Genomic DNA, 22,396 nt, shown 5'->3' with positions numbered 1-22,396 from the left:
AACTGATGGAGTGATGTCCCATTCCCTAGGCCTAATTTACCTCTCCCTACCACTAGTTGCTCCATTGGAGTGCCACTCCTCCACCGAGCGACCCTCTAAAACGAGGGGGAGGGCTAAGGGGAGGTATTGGGAATAAGCCTTCCTCTCTGGTGTAACCCTAGTCCTTGCATGCCAACATACAATACAGGACTCTCAACACTAGTCGTTGTGTGCCAACATACAATACAGGACTCTCAACACTAGTCGTTGTGTGCCAACATACAATACAGGACCCTCAACACTAGTCGTTGTGTGCCAACATACAGTACAGGACTCTCAACACTAGTCCTTGAGTACCAACATACAGTACAGGACTTTCAACACTAGTCCTTGAGTACCAACATACAGTACAGGACTCTCAACACTAGTCCTTGAGTACCAACATACAGTACACGACTCTCAACCCTAGTCCTTGAGTACCAACATACAGTACAGGACTCTCAAGCGTAGTCCTTGGGTACCAACATACAGTACAGGACTCTCAACCCTAGTCCTTGAGTACCAACATACAGTACAGGACTCTCAACCCTAGTCCTTGAATACCAACATACAGTACAGGACTCTCAACCCTAGTCCTTGAGTACCAACATACAGTACATGACTCTCAACCCTAGTCCTTGAGTACCAACATACAGTACAGGACTCTCAACCCTAGTCCTTGAATACCAACATACAGTACAGGACTCTCAACCCTAGTCCTTGAGTACCAACATACAGTACATGACTCTCAACCCTAGTCCTTGAGTACCAACATACAGTACAGGACTCTCAACCCTAGTCCTTGAGTACCAACATACAGTACATGACTCTCAACCCTAGTCCTTGAGTACCAACATACAGTACATGACTCTCAACCCTAGTCCTTGAGTACCAACATACAGTACATGACTCTCAACCCTAGTCCTTGAGTACCAACATACAGTACAGGACTCTCAACCCTAGTCCTTGCATGCCATGTTTTGGATTGAACTGACCTGGAAGACCAGCCGTGTTAAATTCAATCACTGACTGATCAATTAGCTCAGTTGGTTAGGTTTGTTGCCTTGTTGGGACAAAAAGATGATAGACTATGTACACCCTCTGTTGCCTCATGCTGACTCATCCCCAGCTGGCCTCCCATCACCGTGGATAAGTCAGTTGGCATTAGAGTGCTAACATGCTAGGCAGGCACCAGCCCCAACATACAGGGCTCACCTTCCTGATCAGAGTGACTCATTCCACCCCTAAGTTATCCCTGCGCTCCTTCACACTAAACAGCATACATTGTTTTCCACAAGCACATGGAGTAGCCAGCCAAATCGGAAAAGTAGCCAGCCAGGCTCGGGTTAAGACATTTTTGCTGAACAAGCTCTATTTTGGTGGCCTCTGGTACATTCTAATACTAGATATTTTCTGGCTGAAAATACAATCAGGATATAACACTGATCAAAAATGTTCACACTTTTACATTGCTGGTTTCATCAGCTGTTGTGCAATATATAAACACAGGAACAACTTCATTCTGACTGCACTGGGCCTTAAAAAACCTGTAACACGGAACCCAAACCGGCTGCTCGCGTGTGCCGTCATGCATAAATGTATTTTGTCCCCCCACACCAAACGCAATCATGACACGCAGGTTAAAATAACATTTGATTTAATTTGATTTGAAAATATCAAAACAAACTCTGAATCAATTATATTAATTTGGGGACAGGTCGAAAGCATTAAACATTTATGGCAATTTAGCTAGCTAGCTTGCACTTGCAAGCTCATTTTTTAGCTAGTTTGCTGTTGCTAGCTAATTTGTCCTGGGATATAAACATTGAGTTGTTATTTTACCTGAAAGGCACAAGGTCCTCTACTCCGCCAATTAATCCACACATAAAACAGTCAACCAAATCGTTTCTAGTCATCTCTCCTCCTTCCAGGCCTTTTCTTCTCTTGACTTTATATTGCAATTGGCAACTTTCATAAATTACGTGCATTTACTGCCACTGACTTCGTTCGTCTTTCAGTCACCCACTTGGGTATAACCAATGAGGAGATGGCACGTGGATACCTGCTTCTATAAACTAATGAGGAGATGGAAGTGGCAGGACTTGCAGTGCGATCTGCATCAGAAATAGAACTGACTTCATTTTAGCCCTTGGCAACGCAGATGCTCATTGGCACTCGCGAGCAGTGTGGGTGCAATAATTGAATAACATAGATTTCTAAATGTATTTTGCGACACAAGCGGTGTAGTCCGCCTGTAAGAGTCTGACTTCCACAGGCTTCAGGTATGATTGAAGAATGACGCAGGTGTTAAACATGGTCTTTGAGATTGACTTTATTCAGTCAGTTCCACACCTTTTATAGACGAGTTAAGCTTGCTGTTCGTCAATCAAAGCACAGTAAATAGCCAATGCGCCACCACTCCGTGGCTGTTTAAGAAACACGCCAGGGTCCAACGTTAGCTTTTTTCTCACTGGTAAAAATCATCCAGTTAATGTTGGACGCTGGTAAAAATCTATTGGCATGAACAGAACTTCTACTGGCCTGGACGTGGTGTAGTTCTTAAAGGGATAATTCAATATTTTGGCAATGACTGTTTGAATGAAGTTGATGACTAGCATTAGCGCAATTGCTAACTAACATTTACACAATGGCTGGAAGACTATGGTAACTGCTAGCATGCTAGTAGAGACCTAGCATTAGCTTGCAAAAACTAACACCAACTTCCTTCATTGCCAAAACCCAGGAGTATTCCTTTAAATGAACTGGGGTCATGCAGGGCCTATAGGTTGGCATGCTTTCTCTAAATTCAGCTATTAAGAGGCTACATTTGGTTATTGTATGTTTTAAAAAGCTGTGTAATATAATTTGGCAATGTAAGTCATTACCCTATTCTTTAGAATTGCATTGTATTAATTGTATACATTTTTGTTTCTAAAGTATGTCTTTTTGAGATTTGAAAATAAGACGCTGCCTCTTTAAGAGTCCAAAAGACAAATCAAATCCAATTTTATTTGTCACATACACATGGTTAGCAGATGTTAATGCGAGTGTAGCGAAATGCTTGTGCTTCTAGTTCCGACAATGCAGTAATAACCAACAAGTAATCAAACTAACAATTCCAAAACTGTTGGCAGCAGCCACTCAATGTTAGTGGTGGCTGTTTAACAGTCTGATGGCCTTGAGATAGAAGCTGCTTTTCAGTCTCTCGGTCCCAGCTTTGATGCACCTGTACTGACCTCGCCTTCTGGATGATAGCGGAGTGAACAGGCAGTGGCTCGGGTGGTTGATGTCCTTGATGATCTTTATGGCCTTCCTGTAACATCGGGTGGTGTAGGTGTCCTGGAGGGCAGGTAGTTTGCCCCCGGTGATGCGTTGTGCAGACCTCACTACCCTCTGGAGAGCCTTACGGTTGAGGGCGGAGCAGTTTCCGTACCAGGCGGTGATACAGCCCGCCAGGATGCTCTCGATTGTGCATCTGTAGAAGTTTGTGAGTGCTTTTGGTGACAAGCCGAATTTCTTCAGCTTCCAGAGGTTGAAGAGGCGCTGCTGCGCCTTCTTCACGATGCTGTCTGTGTGAGTGGACCAATTCAGTTTGTCTGGGATGTGTATGCCGAGGAACTTAACTTGCTACCCTCTCCACTACTGTTCCATCGATGTGGATAGGGGGGTGTTCCCTCTGCTGTTTCCTGAAGTCCACAATCATCTCCTTAGTTTTGTTGACGTTGAGTGTGAGGTTATTTTCCTGACACCACACTCAGAGGGCCCTCACCTCCTCCCTGTAGGCCGTCTCGTCGTTGTTGGTAATCAAGCCTACCACTGTTGTGTCGTCCGCAAACTTGATGATTGAGTTGGAGGCGTGCGTGGCCACGTAGTCGTGGGTGAACAGGGAGTACAGGAGAGGGCTCAGAACGCACCCTTGTGGGGCCCCAGTGTTGAGGATCAGCGGGGAGGAGATGTTGTTGCCTACCCTCACCACCTGGGGGCGGCCCGTCAGGAAGTCCAGTACCCAGTTGCACAGGGCGGGGTCGAGACCCAGGGTCTCGAGCTTGATGACGAGCTTGGAGGGTACTATGGTGTTGAATGCCGAGCTGTAGTCGATGAACAGCATTCTCACATAGGTATTCCTCTTGTCCAAATGGGTTAGGGCAGTGTGCAGTGTGGTTGAGATTCCATTGTCTGTGGACCTATTTGGGCGGTAAGCAAATTGGAGTGGGTCTAGGGTGTCAGGTAGGGTGGAGGTGATATGGTCCTTGACTAGTCTCTCAAAGCACTTCATGATGACGGAAGTGAGTGCTACGGGGCGGTAGTCGTTTAGCTCAGTTACCTTAGCTTTCTTGGGAACAGGAACATTGGTGGCCCTCTTGAAACAGCAGACTGGTATAGGGATTGATTGAATATGTCCGTAAACACACCGGCCAGCTGGTCTGCGCATGCTCTGAGGGCGCGGCTGGGGATGCCGTCTGGGCCTGCAGCCTTGCGAGGGTTAACACGTTTAAATGTCTTACACACCTCGGCTGCAGTGAAGGAGAGAATTGAGATTCTACTTTGTCTCTGTACTGACGCTTAGCTTGTTTGATAGCCTTGCGGAGGGAATAGCTGCACTGTTTGTATTCGGTCATGTTACCAGACACCTTGCCCTGATTAAAAGCAGTGGTTCGCGCTTTCAGTTTCACGCGAATGCTGCCATCAATCCACGGTTTCTGGTTAGGGAATGTTTTAATCATTGCTATGGGAACGACATCTTCAACGCACGTTCTAATGAACTCGCACACCAAATCAGCGTATTCGTCAATGTTGTTATCTGACGCAATACGAAACATATCCCAGTCCACGTGATGGAAGCAGTCTTGGAGTGTGGAGTCAGCTTGGTCGGACCAGCGTTGGACAGACCTCAGCGTGGGAGCCTCTTGTTTTAGTTTCTGTCTGTAGGCAGGGATCAACAAAATGGCTACAGTAGTCTAGCCAAGACTAATGCTACGTGTCTTTTTGTAGCTTTCTTTTTGCAGACTATCGACAGTAGCCAGCATATTGCTAGAATGTTTACTTTTGTAAATCACTTCCACTAAAAGAAGACAATAGGCTAAATGGATTTGCACTCATCGTTAGCACATTTTATTGGATGTGCAAATTCATGCTCCATCCCACCGTGTAAAGAAATGTGACTGCAACCACAGCACACACAGCACACACACACCCACGTACCGAAACACGGGAAAGACCGCAGACTGTCAAACCGTCAGTGTTCCCGGTCATCGCTCCCTTTGTAAAGCATAACCTAGTTCAATAGTTCTCCTCAAAATAGGATCAGTTGCAGTTACCCCTGTAGCATCTGCTCGTCTGTCACCTGGGGTGAGTCAGTTAGCATTACCCCGCTAACTTGTTTACGCTAGCTCTAACGTACCCAGGCCCGGCTGCCTGCTGTGTCATTAGAGGTACACCAGAGTGACTCATTCCTCCCCTAAGTAACCCCTGAGCTCCTTCACAAGTGGTAGACGTCATACAACTCACTACACCAGTCAGTGGAGCAGGGCAGAGAGCAGGGTAAAGGGGTTAGCTTGTGGCGTGCATGTGTTTTGTGTGTGTGTGTGTGTGTGCTAGAGGTCGACCGATTATGATTTTTCCGCGCCGATACCGATTATTGGAGGGCCCAAAAAGCCGATGCCGATTAATCGGATGATTTAAAAAGAACATGTATTTGTAATAATGACAATTACAACAATACTGAATGAACACTTATTTTAACTTAATATAATACATCAATAAAATCAATTTAGCCTCAAGTAAATAATGAAACATGTTCAATTTGGTTTAAATAATGCAAAAACAAAGTGTTGGAGAAGAAAGTAAAAGTGCAATATGTGCTATGTAAGAAACATGAGAACATATGAAAGCTGTTGGTTCCTTTTTCACATGAGTCTTCAATATTCTCAGGTAAGACGTTTTAGATTGTAGTTATTATAGGAATTATAGGACTATTTCCCTCTATACCATTTGTATTTCATTAACCTTTGACTATTGGATGTTCTTATAGGCACTTTAGTATTGCAAGTGTAACAGAATAGCTTCCGTCCCTCTCCTCGCTCGAACCAGCAACACAACACCAGTTTTTTATAAGATAAGTTTAATGCTAGCTAGCTAGCAACTTACCTTGGCTTAATGCATTCGCGCAACAGGCTCCTTGTCTCCTTGTGGAGTGCAACGAGAGAGAAGCAGGTCGTTATTGCGTTGGACTAGTTAACTGTAATGCTGCAAGATTGGATCCCCCGAGCTGACAAGGTGAAAATATGTTGTTCTGCCCCTGAACAAGGCAGTTAACCCACCATTCCTAGGCCGTCATTGAAAATAAGAATGTGTTCTTAACTGACTTGCCTAGTTAAATAAAGGTATAAAAATAAAAATCGGCGCCCAAAAATACAGATTTCCGATTGTTATGAAAACTTGAAATCGGCCCTAATTAATCGGCCATTCAGATTAATCGGTCGACCTCTAGTGTGTGCTTTCTCCTGCATTAAAAGCTCCTGTCGATTCTGCTTTCTCTCTCAATTCAAGTTAATGGCTTTATTGGCATGGAAAACATATGTTTATATTGCCAAAGCAAGTGAAATAGATAATAAACAAAAGGTCTCTCCCTCTCTCTCTCTCTGTCTCTGTCCTGACCCTGAAACTCTACTGTTGTTGACAGTTTGCAGACATAGATAGAAAGCCCTCCCAGGGGGGGAGTGTCTGAGAGGGGCCATCTGGGCAGACTAGATTCAGAGGCCTGTCCCCTACACTGAGCCTCTCTAGTCTGAGTGAGCTTGTTGGGACTGCTTGTCGGAACCTAATGGGTCTGCTCTTTCACACTCTCTGTCACTCTTTCTTTCTTTGTAATCCAGACAGCCCCAATCTGGGATCTCGTTAAAAGTGTCCCAGTGCTGTAGCTGGATTAGTGGTTTAGCTGTCGCTCCTCGCCCTTTATCCCCTCAACCGACATAGGATAAATAGACCTCATGGATTAGCCCCAAAACAGAGGCTGGGACCGGTGCCAACCGGGCAGAACCAGGACAGGGGGCAGAGGGAGACACAGCAGCACATAACTCTCCAGGAAGGCAAGGCCACAGCTGCTACAGGCTAGGCTCTTGGCACAATCCAAAATCCCAGAAAACTATACGGTTGCGTAATGAACCTCGATTACCACTGACTTTATCCAAGTGAAGGCTTGGATGTGTGTCAACTGGCAATGCAATATTCATTCCAACTAGAGGATTGTGTCGTGATGTAGGGGCATACATGCAAATTTTCAAGATGGCATAGCAGTTCAGACGTCTTTTGTCCTCGTCTTGTCGTGTCCCGTATATATATATATATTTACAACTTATTTCACATACATTTTTTAAATTTAAATTTTCCATCAACTCATCTTCAAAACACTCTCCTGCAACCCGCCTCACCAATTTATATTTATAAAAAAGTATTATTTACCTCAAATCTGTAATCCTCCAAGAAGCTTGCCAGAAACTCCAAGAAGCTAGCCAGAAACTAGCCAGAAGCTAGCCCAGAAGCTAATCAGAAGCTAGTTAGCTTCTTTACTGGCAAATCGTTAGTATTCAGCTAACCACGGTTTGTGGTCTCCAGCTATCCTTTAGCTCGAAAATCTATCGCCAGTTTTGTACGGCGCAGCGCGGCTCGGAACGGAACATACCGGACCAATGTTTCTCTCCACGTCCCTGGATTTCAACCGCTCTCTGGACATTCATACCTGGATCTCACAGCTAGCTAGCTGCTATCCGTTTGACTATCGGCTTTCGTCAATTCCGGAGCAAACATCAATTATTCCGGAGCTAGCCAGCTCCGTCAATCACTCCTGAGTTCCATCAATCACTCGTGGGCTGCAGTCACCTATCCGGACCCGTTTTACTGCCTACGCGGAGCCCCACCGGGCCTTCACAACTGGACTGCCGACGTTATCTACCCGAAGGAGTTATCCGGCTGGCTCCTCCGTCGCGACGTTACCTGAACGCCCATCTGCGGCCTGCTAACCGTTAGCTGTCTTATCGGCTGCTATCTGAATAGACAATCGGACTATTTATTTATTTATTTTTATTATTATTATGTTTTCTTCTTGGGCCTCTATAACTATATATATTGTTTTTATTTTTGTTGTTGTTGTGTGATTTGGATTAATCCCCTCTACCACACGGAACCCCACTAATCTACTGACGGAACGCAAGAGGTGGCTAATAACAGACCTCCATCCTATGCTAGCTTGCTACCGATGGCCTGGCTAGCTGTCTAAATCGCCGTGACCCCCAACCAACCTCTCCACTCATCGGACCCTTTTGATCACTCGACTAAGCATGCCTCTCCTTAATGTCAATATGCCTTGTCCATTGCTGTTCTGGTTAGTGTTTATTGGCTTATTTCACTGTAGAGCCTCTAGTCCTGCTCACTATACCTTATCCAACCTATTAGTTCCACCACCCACACATGCAACGACATCTCCTGGTTTCAAGGATGTTTCTAGAGACAATATCTCTCTCTTCATCACTCAATACCTAGGTTTACCTCCACTGTATTCACATCCTACCATACCTTTGTACATTATACCTTGATGCTATTTTATCGCCCCAAGAAACATCCTTTAACTCTCTGTTCCAGACGTTCTAGACGACCAATTCTTATTGCTTTTAGCCGCACCCTTATTCTACTCCTCCTATGTTCCTCTGGCGATGTAGAGGTGAATCCAGGCCCTGCAGTGCCTAGCTCCACTCCTATTCCCCAGGCGCTCTCTTTTGACGACTTCTGTAGTAGTAGCCTCGGTTTCATGCATGTTAACATTAGAAGCCTCCTCCCTAAGTTTGTTCTATTCACTGCTTTAGCACACTCTGCCAACCCGGATGTTCTAGCTGTGTCTGAATCCTGGCTTAGGAAGACCACCAAAAATTCTGACATTTTAATTACAAACTACAACATTTTCAGACAAGATAGAACTGCCAAAGGGGGCGGTGTTGCAATCTACTGCAAAGATAGCCTGCAGAGTTCTGTCCTACTATCCAGGTCTGTACCCAAACAATTTGAACTTCTACTTTTAAAAATCCACCTCTCTAAAAACAAGTCGCTCACCGTTGCCGCCTGCTATAGACCACCCTCTGCCCCCAGCTGTGCTCTGGACACCATATGTGAACTGATTGCCCCCCATCTATCTTCAGAGCTCGTGCTGCTAGGTGACCTAAACTGGAACATGCTTAACATCCCAGCCATCCTACAATCTAAACTTGATGCCCTCAATCTCACACAAATTATCAATGAACCTACCAGGTACCTCCCCAAAGCCTTAAACACGGGCACCCTCATAGATATCATCCTAACCAACTTGCCCTCTAAATACACCTCTGCTGTCTTCAACCAAGATCTCAGCGATCACTGCCTCATTGCCTGCATCCGTAATGGGTCAGCGGTCAAACGACCTCCACTCATCACTGTAAAATGCTCCCTGAAACACTTCAGCGAGCAGGCCTTTCTAATCGACCTGGCCGGGGTATCCTGGAAGGATATTGATCTCATCCCGTCAGTAGAGGATGCCTGGATATTTTTTTTAAATGCCTTCCTAACCATCTTAAATAAACATGCCCCATTCAAGAAATTTAGAACCAGGAACAGATATAGCCCTTGGTTCTCCCCAGACCTGACTGCCCTTAACCAACACAAAAACATCCTATGGCGTTCTGCATTAGCATCGAACAGCCCCCGTGATATGCAGCTGTTCAGGGAAGCTAGAAACCATTATACGCAGGCAGTTAGAAAAGCCAAGGCTAGCTTTTTCAAGCAGAAATTTGCTTCCTGCAACACTAACTCAAAAAAGTTCTGGGACACTGTAAAGTCCATGGAGAATAAGAATACCTCCTCCCAGCTGCCCACTGCACTGAAGATAGGAAACACTGTCACCACTGATAAATCCACCATAATTGAGAATTTCAATAAGCATTTTTCTACGGCTGGCCATGCTTTCCACCTGGCTACTCCTACCCCGGTCAACAGCACTGCACCCCCAACAGCAACTCGCTCAAGCCTTCCCCATTTCTCCTTCTCCCAAATCCGTTCAGCTGATGTTCTGAAAGAGCTGCAAAATCTGGACCCCTACAAATCAGCCGGGCTAGACAATCTGGACCCTTTCTTTCTAAAATGATCTGCCGAAATTGTTGCCACCCCTATTACTAGCCTGTTCAACCTCTCTTTCGTGTCGTCTGAGATTCCCAAAGATTGGAAAGCAGCTGCGGTTATCCCCCTCTTCAAAGGGGGGGACACTCTAAACCCAAACTGCTACAGACCTATATCTATCCTACCATGCCTTTCTAAGGTCTTCGAAAGCCAAGTCAACAAACAGATTACCGACCATTTCAAATCTCACCATACCTTCTCTGCTATGCAATCTGGTTTCAGAGCTGGTCATGGGTGCACCTCAGCCACGCTCAAGGTCCTAAACGATATCTTAACCGCCATCGATAAGAAACATTACTGTGCAGCCGTATTCATTGATCTGGCCAAGGCTCTCGACTCTGTCAATCACCACATCCTCATCGGCAGACTCGACAGCCTTGGTTTCTCAAATGATTGCCTCGCCAGGTTCACCAACTACTTCTCTGATAGAGTTCAGTGTGTCAAATCGGAGGGTCTGCTGTCCGGACCTCTGGCAGTCTCTATGGGGGTGCCACAGGGTTCAATTCTTGGACCGACTCTCTTCTCTGTATACATCAATGAGGTCGCTCTTGCTGCTGGTGAGTCTCTGATCCACCTCTACGCAGACGACACCATTCTGTATACTTCTGTCCCTTCTTTGGACACTGTGGTAACAACCCTCCAGGCAAGCTTCAATGCCATACAACTCTCCTTCCGTGGCCTCCAATTGCTCTTAAATACAAGTAAAACTAAATGCATGCTCTTCAACCGATCGCTACCTGCACCTACCCGCCTGTCCAACATCACTACTCTGGACGGCTCTGACTTAGAATACGTGGACAACTACAAATACTTAGGTGTCTGGTTAGACTGTAAACTCTCCTTCCAGACCCATATCAAACATCTCCAATCCAAAGTTAAAACTAGAATTGGCTTCCTATTTCGCAACAAAGCATCCTTCACTCATGCTGCCAAACATACCCTTGTAAAACTAACCATCCTACCAATCCTCGACTTTGGCGATGTCATTTACAAAATAGCCTCCAATACCCTACTCAACAAATTGGATGCAGTCTATCACAGTGCAATCCGTTTTGTCACCAAAGCCCCATATACTACCCACCATTGCGACCTGTACGCTCTCGTTGGCTGGCCCTCGCTTCATACTCGTCGCCAAACCCACTGGCTCCATGTCATCTACAAGACCCTGCTAGGTAAAGTCCCCCCTTATCTCAGCTCGCTGGTCACCATAGCATCTCCCACCTGTAGCACACGCTCCAGCAAGTATATCTCTCTAGTCACCCCCAAAACCAATTCTTTCTTTGGCCGCCTCTCCTTCCAGTTCTCTGCTGCCAATGACTGGAACGAACTACAAAAATCTCTGAAACTGGAAACACTTATCTCCCTCACTAGCTTTAAGCACCAACTGTCAGAGCAGCTCACAGATTACTGCACCTGTACATAACCCACCTATAATTTAGCCCAAACAACTACCTCTTTCCCAACTGTATTTAATTAATTTATTTATTTTGCTCCTTTGCACCCCATTATTTTTATTTCTACTTTGCACATTCTTCCATTGCAAAACTACCATTCCAGTGTTTTACTTGCTATATTGTATTTACTTTGCCACCATGGCCTTTTTTGCCTTTACCTCCCTTCTCACCTCATTTGCTCACATTGTATATAGACTTGTTTATACTGTATTATTGACTGTATGTTTGTTTTACTCCATGTGTAACTCTGTGTCGTTGTATCTGTCGAACTGCTTTGCTTTATCTTGGCCAGGTCGCAATTGTAAATGAGAACTTGTTCTCAACTTGCCTACCTGGTTAAATAAAGGTGAAATAAAAAATAAAAAATAAAATAAATACACCACTGCTTTGTACACCATGCTATTATACTATGCATCAATGTTTTAGTGTTGCTATTTCCACAAAGCAGTAGTTTGGATGATGTTGTAGACACGCTAGGTACCATGTTACTATGCAAAGAATGCATCGATGCTTAATGTTGCTATTTTCATAAAGCAGTGGGTTGGATAATGTCGTAGACGTGTCATAGTTGTTTGTTTTCAGAGATCTAAACGGATGCAAATCACTGTGCTGTACATGGAAATGCACCTCGTTGTTCACTGTACCAATTCCCACAGTATGCTTCTGTAAATCGCTGCCTAAAGCACTATTTGTACGTTTTTGTGGAGACAAAGCAGATTCTTATGAGTTTAAGTAGAGGCTCTTCGTGGAAAAGAAATGTACCGAACAAAAATATAAACGCAACATGTAAAGTGTTATAAAAGATCCCAGAAATGTTCCATATGCACAAAAAGCTTATTTCTATCAAATGTTGTGTAGCATTGTGTTTACGTCCCTGGTAGTGAGTATTTCTCCTTTGCCAAGATAGTCAATCCACCTGACAGGTGTGGCATATCAATAACCTGTTAAACAGCATGATGGGTCACCTTGGGGACAATAAAAGGCCACTCTAAAATGTGCAGTTTTGTCACACAACACAATGCCAAGTTGTCTCAAGTTTTGGGGGAGCATGCAATTGGCATGCTGACTACAGGAATGTCCATCAGAGCTGTTGTCACAGAATTGAATGTTAATTTCTCTACCATACGCCGCCTCCAACGTTGTTTTAGAGAATTTGACAGTACGTCCAACTGGCCTCACAACTGCAAACCACATGTAACCACGCCAGCCCAGGACCTCCACATCCAGCTTCTTCACCTGGGGGATCGTATGAGACCAGCCACCCGGACAGCTGTTGAAACTGTGGGTTTCCACAACCAAAGTATTTCTGCACAAACTGGCAGAAACCTGTTGGAAGCTCATCTGCATGCTCTCTCAGGGAAGGTCATCTGTGTGTGCGTCGTCCTCACCAGGGTATTGACCTGCCCGCAGTTCAGCGTAGTAACCAACTTCAATAGGCAAATGCGCACCTTCGATGGCCACTGGCACGCTGGAGAATTGTGCTCTTCACGGATGAATCCCTGTTTCAGCTGTGCCGGGCAGATGGCGTCATGTGAGCGAGCGGTTTGCGGATGTCAACTTTGTGAACAGAGTGCCCCATGGTGGCAGTGGGGTTGTGATATGGGCAGGCATAAGCTACGGACAACAAACACAATTGCATTTTATCGATGGCAATTTGAATGCATAGAGATACCGTGATGAGATCCTGAGGCCCATTGTCGTGCCATTCATCCGCTGCCATCACCTGATGTTTCAGCATGATAATGCACGGCCCCATGTCGCAAGGGTCTGTACACAATTCCTGGAGCTGAGAATATCCCAGTTCTTCCATGGCCTGCATACTCACCAGACATGTCACCCATTAAGCATGTTTGGGATGCTCTGGATTGACGTGTACAAGATCGGGTTCCAGTTCCTGACAATATCCAGCAACTTCACAAGCCATTGAAGAGGAGTAGGACACCATTACACAGGCCACAATGGACAGCCTGGACAACTCTATGCGAAGGAGATGTGTCGTGCTGCAGGAGGCAAATGGTGTTTACCAGATACTGTCTGTTTTTCTGATCCACGCCCCTACCTTTTTTTAAAGGTATCTGTGTCCAACCGATGCATATCTGTATTCCCAGTCCTGTGAAATCCATAGATTAGGGCCTAATTAATTTATTTAAATGGACTGATTCCCTTATATAAACTGTAATTCAGTAAAATCTTTGAAATTGTTGCATGTTGCTTTTTATATTTTTGTTCAGTGTAGATATAAATGTATTTCTTTTGCACGTTCCCCTCTGCAGTTGATCAATTTTCTTGTCTGCCCTGATTCCCAACATGCACACACACACACACACACACACACACACACACACACACACACACACACACACACACACACACACACACACTCTGATTCCCCTCACATAGTTCATTAAGTTTTCTGTCAGGTATCGCCCGTCTTTCTCCACGCGCCTCTACGGACACATTGGCTGTTTTTCCCTCAGGGAGAAAGATAAGCTTACCTTCTGTGTGTAAGTCTCTCTTTTTCTCTCTCTCTCTCTCTCTCGCTCTCTCTCTCTCTCTCTGTCTCTCTGTCTCTCTGTCTCTCTATATTTCTTTCATTATGCAAAAAAATGTCTCTCCTTCCCTCTCTTCTACCATCTCATGTATATTAATGATGCACCAGAAACCAGTATTTACCCTGAATGCCTTGTTCCCTGGCTGGTTGTGCATACTGAACACGCTCACACACACACATACACTGAAACACATAAATACATACACACACATTCCCCCCACTCAAACACCACACACAAGTCTCTCTTATTTTTTTCAGTGTGGGCAATTAGGAGGCAGAAGGCAGTAAGTGTGAAGGTGTAGAGGAATAGAAGAGAGAAACCCCTGTGGATATGATTTAGGTTTAAGAGCAAGTCTGTTGTCTGCTGAGTTGTTTCCCTGATTGAATTCACACCCCTGGTTATAATCCTGCAGTTTGATTCCTTCCCAATCCTCTCTGGACTACACTCTGCATTGGCAAAATGCCCCCCTCTTCCATCTCCCTCTCCCCCTCTTCCATCTCCCTCTCTTCCATCTCCCTCTCCCCCTCTTCCATCTCCCTCTCTTCCATCTCCCTCTCCCCGTCTTCCATCTCCCTCTCTTCCATCTCCCTCTCCCCCTCTTCCATCTCCCCCTCTTCCATCTCCCTCTCTTCCATCTCCCTCTCCCCCTCTTCCATCTCCCCTCTTCCATCTCCCATCTCCATCTCCCCCTCTTCCATCTCCCCTCTTCCATCTCCCCCTCTTCCATCTCCCTCTCTTCCATCTCCATCTCCCCCTCTTCCATCTCCCTCTACCTCTCTTTCACCCCCTCTCCCTCTCTTCCATCTCCCCCTCTTCCATCTCCCTCTCTTCCATCTCCATCTTCCCCTCTTCCATCTCCCTCTACCTCTCTTTCACCCCCTCTCCCTCTCTTCCATCTCCCCCTCTTCCATCTCCCTCTCTTCCATCTCCATCTCCCCCTCTTCCATCTCCCCCTCTTCCATCTCTTCCATCTCCCTCTCTTCCATCTCCCTCTCTTCCATCTCCCTCTCCTCCTCTTCCACCTCCCTCTACCTCTCTTTCACCCCCCTCTCCCTCTCTTCCAACTCCCTCTCTTCCAACTCCCTCTCTTCTAGAGGTCGACCGATTATGATTTTTTTCAATGCCGATACCGATTATTGGAGGACTAAAAAAAAAACCCCCGATACCGATTCATCGGCCGATTTAAATTTTGAAAAGCGTGTTTATTTGTAATAACGACAATTACAACAATACTGAATACTGAAAGGCATTGATATTTATGCTTAGGTACATTCGTGCAACGATTATGCTTTTGTCGCAAATGCGCTTTTGTGAAAACATCCCCCATTTGGCGAAGTTGGCTGTCTTTGTTAGGAAGAAATATTCTTCACAGTTCGCAACGAGCCAGGCGGCCCAAACTGCTGCATAAACCCTGACTCTGTTGCACAGAATGCAAGAGAAGTGACACAATTTCCCTAGTTGAAAGAAATTCATGTTAGCAGGCAATATTAACTAAATATGCAGGTTTAAAAATATATACTTGTGTATTGATTTTATGAAAGGCGTTGATGTTTATGGTTAGGTACACATTGGTGCAACGACAGTGCTTTTTTCCGTGAATGCGCTTGTTAAATCACCCTTTTGGCGAAGTAGGCTATGATTCAATGATAAATTAACAGGCACTGCATCGATTATATGCAATGCAGGACAAGCTAGATAAACTAGTAATATCATCAACCATGTGTAGTTAACTAGTGATTATGTTAAGATTGATTGTTTTTTACAAGATACGTTTAATGCTAGCTAGCACCTTACCGTGGCTCCTTGCTGCACTCGCATAACAGGTAGTCAGCCTGCCATGCAGTCTCCTCGTGAAGTGCAATGTTATCGGCCATAATCGGTGTCCAAATATGCCGATTACTGATTGTTATGAAAATTTGAAATTGGCCCAAATTAATCGGTCGACCTATTCTCTCTTCCCCCTCTTCTACCTCCCTCTCTTCCACCTCCCTCTCCCCCTCTTCCACCTCCCTCTCCCCCTTTTCCATCTCCCTCTCCCCCTCTTCCAAATCCCTCTCCCTCTCTTCCACCTCCCTCTCTCTCTCTTCTACCTCCCTCTCCCCCTCTTCCACCTCCCTCTCTTCTAACTCCCTCTTCCACTTCCCCTCCCTCTCTTCCAACTCCCTCCGACCTCCCCTCCCCCACTTCCACCTCCCTCTCTTCCAACTCCCTCTCTTCCAACCCCCCTCTTCCACCTCCCTCTCCCTCTCTTCCACCTCACTCTCTCCCTCTTCCACCCCCTCTTCCACCTCCCTCTTCCACCTCCCTCTCCTCTCTCTTCCACCTCACTCTCCCCCTCTTCCCCCTCACTCTCCCCCTCTTCCCCCTCACTCTCCCCTCTCTTCCACCTCACTCTCCCCCTCTTCCACCTCCCTATCCTCTCTCTTCCACCTCACTCTCCCCCTCTTCCACCTCCCTATCCTCTCTCTCCCCCTCTTCCACCTCCCTTTCCCCCTCTTCCCCCTCCCCCTCTCTTCCACCTCCCTCTTCCCCCTCTTCCACCTCCCTCTTCCACCTCCCTCTCCCCCTTTTCCATCTCCCTCTCCCCCTCTTCCACCTCCTTCTCCCTCCTCTTCCACCTCCCTCTCCCCCTCTTCCACCTCCCTCTCCCTCCTCTTCCATCTCCCTCTTCCACCTCCCTCTCCCCCTCTTCCACCTCCCTCTTCCACCTCCCTCTCCCCCTCTTCCACCTCCCTCTCCCCCTCTTCCACCTCCCTCTTCCACCTCCCTCTCCCCCTCTTCCACCTCCCTCTCCCCCTCTTCCACCTCCCTCTTCCACCTCCCTCTCCCCCTCTTCCACCTCCCTCTTCCCCCTCCTCCACCCCCTCCCCCTCTTCCACCTCCCTCTTTCCCCTCCCTCTCCCCCTCTTCCACCTCCCTCTCCCCCTCTTCCACCTCCCTCTCCCCCTCTTTCACCTCCCTCTTCCACCTCCCTCTCCCCCTCTTCCACCTCCCTCTCCCCCTCTTCCACCTCCCTCTTCCACCTCCCTCTCCCCCTCTTCCACCTCCCTCTTCTCCCTCTTCCACCTCCCTCTCCCCCTCTCCCCCTCTTCCACCTCCCTCTCCCCCTCTTCCACCTCCCTCTTCCACCTCCCTCTCCCCCTCTTCCACCTCCCTCTCCCCCTCTTCCACCTCCCTCTTCCACCTCCCTCTCCCCCTCTCCCCCTCTTCCACCTCCCTCTTCTCCCTCTTCCACCTCCCTCTCCCCCTCTCCCCCTCTTCCACCTCCCTCTCCCCCTCTTCCACCTCCCTCTTCCACCTCCCTCTCCCCCTCTTCCACCTCCCTCTTCCCCCTCTTCCACCCCCTCTCCCCCTCTTCCACCTCCCTCTTCCACCTCCCTCTCCCCCTCTCCCCCTCTTCCACCTCCCTCTCCCCCTCTTCCACCTCCCTCTCCCCCTCTTTCACCTCCCTCTTCCACCTCCCTCTCCCCCTCTTCCACCTCCCTCTCCCCCTCTTCCACCTCCCTCTTCCACCTCCCTCTCCCCCTCTTCCACCTCCCTCTTCTCCCTCTTCCACCTCCCTCTCCCCCTCTCCCCCTCTTCCACCTCCCTCTCCCCCTCTTCCACCTCCCTCTCCCCCTCTTCCACCTCCCTCTCCCCCTCTTCCACCTCCCTCTTCCACCTCCCTCTCCCCCTCTTCCACCCCCTCTTCCACCCCCTCTCCCCCTCTTCCACCTCCCTCTTCCACCCTCTCCCCCTCTTCCACCTCCCTCTTCCACCTCCCTCTCCCCCTCTTCCACCTCCCTCTTCCACCTCCCTCTCCCCCTCTTCCCCCTCTTCCACCCCCTCTCCCCCTCTTCCACCTCCCTCTTCCACCTCCCTCTCCCCCTCTTCCACCTCCCTCTCCCCCTCTTCCACCTCCCTCTTCCACCTCCCTCTCTCCCCCTCTTCCCCCTCTTCCACCCCCTCTCCCCCTCTTCCACCTCCCTCTTCCACCTCCCTCTCCCCCTCTTCCACCTCCCTCTCCCCCCTCTCCTCCATCCTTCTCTTCCTTCTACTCCTCGTCCATCATGCTCTTGTATGGGACCTTATTTAATGAATTAACTTTATATTTTATTTAAAGTATGAGAGAACATGGTGCAGTTGCATTGGCATCCTATATTTAGATGTGGATAGGCATGCAAGGTGTGTGTGTGTGTCTCTGCATTTTAGTTAGTGTGCGTACATGCATGCATGTGGTTTTGCCACCCACAGCCATTGATAGGCGTGTTCACCCATGGTGAAGCGTGTTCCTCCCAGGTAATTTCATCTCATGTCACGCACAGCCCTATCTGGTGTCCTTCCTCCTGAAAAACCACAGTGGTTCTTCACACACACACACACACACACACACACACTGTAACACTTGGTTCCTCAGTGCACGGCGGCTGCAGCAGTAATGGGGCCATCACAAGACTATCACGTCTGGTTTAGGAGATGGCAGAATGAGGATTTGGGATGATCATGATGGTGTGTGTGGCAGCTGTGAAGGAGATTACTCCGGGGCCTGATCTTGTAAATGAAACCGCATCAACGCCCTTACAGAGGTTTACAACAAGGCAACGAGATCGGTCCAGAGGACCGTGCCTCAGCCACGACCAGTAACACTCTGCGAGGAGATTACCATACTGAGATATATCATTCACTACAGCCACTATGGTTCTGGATGCTGAATGGGAAGCAGGTGCTTACAGCTTCACCCTCCGTTATAACGCACGCTGGTTGCTGGTGACATATACATACCACAGTGTCATTGTGCTTCTGTATAGAAAATAGAGACAAGTGGAGACAGAAGGGGGGTAGTACAGAGAGAGAAAAGGGAGAGATTGCGATGAAGCAGGACACAGAGGTATCAAGAAATGTGGAGAGAGAGAGAGAATGCATCAATGTGTGAGACAGGAAGAAAGAGCTAGGAGAGACAGATGTGTGTGCATGTCATTGCCCCGGCCAGTCAGCCTATTGTGACAGCTAGGCTACCTCTGTTTCTGTCCCTAGGCCTGATACGATCAAACTAGCAGATGGTATTATAGCACTGAGTGGTGTGGTCTCATTTCATGAAGTCGACAGACAGATGTATGTTTTTCCAGCTTTAAAACACATTACCGGCCTCTCTTATGGGAAGGACAAACTGAATTAGACAGCCACTGATGAAACGATGTACTGTTCAACAAAATGTACTGTTAATGGGAGCCAGAAAAGAAAGACTGACTGACACTGTCTTCATTGCAGTGTCAGATGGGTTTTACTAGTCTGTTTTGTTTGTGTCTTTCTTTGAAGTGCGCTTGTCTTTGTTGGGCTTTTACAAATCCCTGGCTCAAATTCACTTTGCTGTAGTGCCAAATGCATGGCCGCATTGCCTTTATTTTGTCTTTATAGGAATGAAAAACAATGGGATAACAAAGGTATTGCCTTCCAAACCATGGATTAGATATGTTTTTAGAGAAACTCTCTCTCTTACGTCTTACTCTTCTGGCTGGGTTGGAAGGTTAATGTGAACGGGCTGTCTAGTTCTTACTAGTCAGCAAGCAAGGTGGAGAACGTCCACAGTACCCTTCTGTTATGACCCCCATATCGCCCTCCAAACCACACACGCTCACGTACAGAACACGTCCGCTACTTCTGTGTACATGTCTCCCCCCCATGTCTCCTGTCTGTCTGTCTGTCTGTGTGTCTGTCTGTGTGTCTGTCTGTCTGTGTCTCTGTCTCTGTCTCTGTCTGTCTGTCTGTCTGTCTGTCTGTCTGTCTGTCTGTCTGTCTGTCTGTCTGTCTGTCTGTGTCTCTGTCTCTGTCTCTGTGTCTGTCTGTCTGTCTCTGTGTCTGTCTGTGTGTCTGTCTGTCTGTGTCTCTGTCTCTGTGTCTGTCTGTCTGTGCACTAGCTCCTTGTTTCCTAGCATTGGTGTAATTAGTTTTATCAGCAGCCGGAGCTCTTGCCTCGCTCAGGGGAGGGAGAGGAGAGTCATTATCTCCCTCATTTCCTTCCCTCCAGCTCACACACACACACACACACACACAGAGAGACACAGACACACACGCAGAGACACAGTGTTGCACATTTCCACACAGACATGGGAGTGCACAGGCAGGCACACGTACATGGATGTACACACACACACTTACACTGGCATAGAGACATTAGCTCATCCTCTCCTTCTCCCTCAGAGATTCATGTATGAGCAGTATTCAGTCATACTAGAGGCCCTACATGTGTCTGTCAGGACTGGATTGGCTCTGACTCTTCACAAGGTTACAGCACCACTCCTCTCTTCATCACTAGCAGTAGCTATCACTTTAGAATCCTGCTCAGGCCAACACAGCCCCCAGGGTACAGACGGGCTGTGACGGTGCACTGGGTGAGTCACCAGTACTGAACAGCTGGATGTGTGTGTCTGGAGGTGGAGGGTGGAACTGTGTGTCACACTGTGTCTCTCTCTCTCTCTCCCCTCTCTTTCTCTCTCTCTCTCTCTGTGTATGTTTATCTCCTGCGTTCTCAACCTGCATGAGTGGTTATTACCGTGTTTTGGAGTCTGAGGTCATGCAGAGTTTAGAGGGACAGCCGGCCAGTGTTCAAAAGAGGCATGGGCCACACACACACTGCGCTGGTCGTGCTATAGGAGGTGCTGTGTGTGATTGGCAGATTGGGAAGCAGTCAGAGGCCAACAGTAGAAACACACCAGCCTCCCTCAGAACAAATAAGTGTATCCACCCCCTCATCTGTCACTTTCTGTGTGTGCGTTGTATGCTTGCTTATCTGTCTTCTCTGCCAATGGGAGATTTGAATTCAATTGAACAGAAATTGGGGCAGATTTTGCATGTATTCAGATATCTCTCCACAGGAAAAGGAGGTCAGCTAGTACCACACTGGTTCCATATGTATAGTTATTTTTTGGAACAAATATTTCTGGTAAACAGTGGGTCAATTCCACGGTTACAGAATGATGCTGAGACGTATGTCTATGTCAAACAAAAGCAGTCAACTCTTTGCACAAGGATGACTTTTTCCACGTTAAATTTCCTTAATAATTTCCACAGAACATTTTACAAAAACCCATTTACATGAGGAACGGTGCCGATTAAAAATGTGGTAACAGAATGACGGCACAAACTGTTACCAAACTTTGCATCTGCACAGTCCAACTAAACGTGTTTTTGTAACATTTTCAGTAGCAACTGCTAGAAGTCGTCCTCGTGCGTAGAGTTGTATGGTTTGTTTAACTTTGCAGTCACTGGTTTCTGTTTGACATGCATTTTAAAGTGAACAATCTGATTCTCGGCATCATCCTGTTAGGGTAGAATTGTCCGGTAGTAGATATGATGAAGATCATGGTACAATAGAAAGCATTTTAGGAATCACTGGCACAGTTAGCTCCATTTTAAAATTGGCCCATATGTGACATCACAACTGCCTATACATTTACAACCCACTATTATTTACATTAGTAAGCCTAAACTATAACCCATGTCTGTTTCTTCCTGCTTGGTGCACATTGTTTCCTGTCCTCTGTGTTTACAGTGGCAGTCCATTTCACTTGTGGCCTGGTAAGAGTGGCGCCATCGCCCCATGGCAGAGGCCGAGAGAGACAGCTAAGATGAATGGGTGTTTACTGAGACCAGCGAAGGCTAAGAGACTGAGCCTGGCCATTTCTCTCCACTAAGATGACTGGGTCATCCACCGTAGAGTGTGGAGACACCGTGGGAGACGTTGAAGGCCCCACTCCCCAGTCACATCAGTGTATGATGGTATGATGGTCTTGCTTGTGGGAGACGATACAGTCCCATGCCGAAGCGGAGTTGGTTTGGCATCCGACAGGGACAGGGTAATAAAGAGTGGAGGTGTAAGGCCATTTGTTTGAACTAGTCTGTCTAGGTAGAAGTTGCCTTTATAGACACACAATAGCAATTTTTCACTCCCAAAACAAACTCATCCAGAAAGAGCAATTCCACCAAGATTCATACTACTCCCACCCACACCTAAAATCCAATGTGTGTTCTATCAACCGGAATCCTCCTCCATCCAACCCTAAAAACCCATGTAACTCGTTGTCTCTCAGGGAGCTCTCTTGGCCGGTTACGGAGTGTTAGTGTCAGCCGTTGATGCTGATGGATCCGGGGCCAGAGTGGTTGTGACAGATGGTGTCTCTGTGGGGACAGGAGGGGGTC

The 22,396-nt window shown here is 47.2% G+C and overlaps 1 protein-coding gene across 1 annotated transcript in view; it reads left to right on the top strand.

Moving 5' to 3' along the window:
- The window catches only part of LOC112264096 (growth factor receptor-bound protein 2), a 47,078-nt gene that overhangs the window by 10,094 nt on the left and 14,588 nt on the right, over positions 1–22,396 (top strand). The gene's annotated exons all lie outside the window — the stretch shown is intronic.

This window comes from Oncorhynchus tshawytscha, linkage group LG02 (assembly GCF_018296145.1).
Source record: "Oncorhynchus tshawytscha isolate Ot180627B linkage group LG02, Otsh_v2.0, whole genome shotgun sequence".
Classification (NCBI taxonomy): Eukaryota; Metazoa; Chordata; class Actinopteri; order Salmoniformes; family Salmonidae; genus Oncorhynchus; species Oncorhynchus tshawytscha.
Note: the sequence above shows the minus strand (reverse complement) of the source record. Positions and strands in the feature narration are given on the sequence as shown.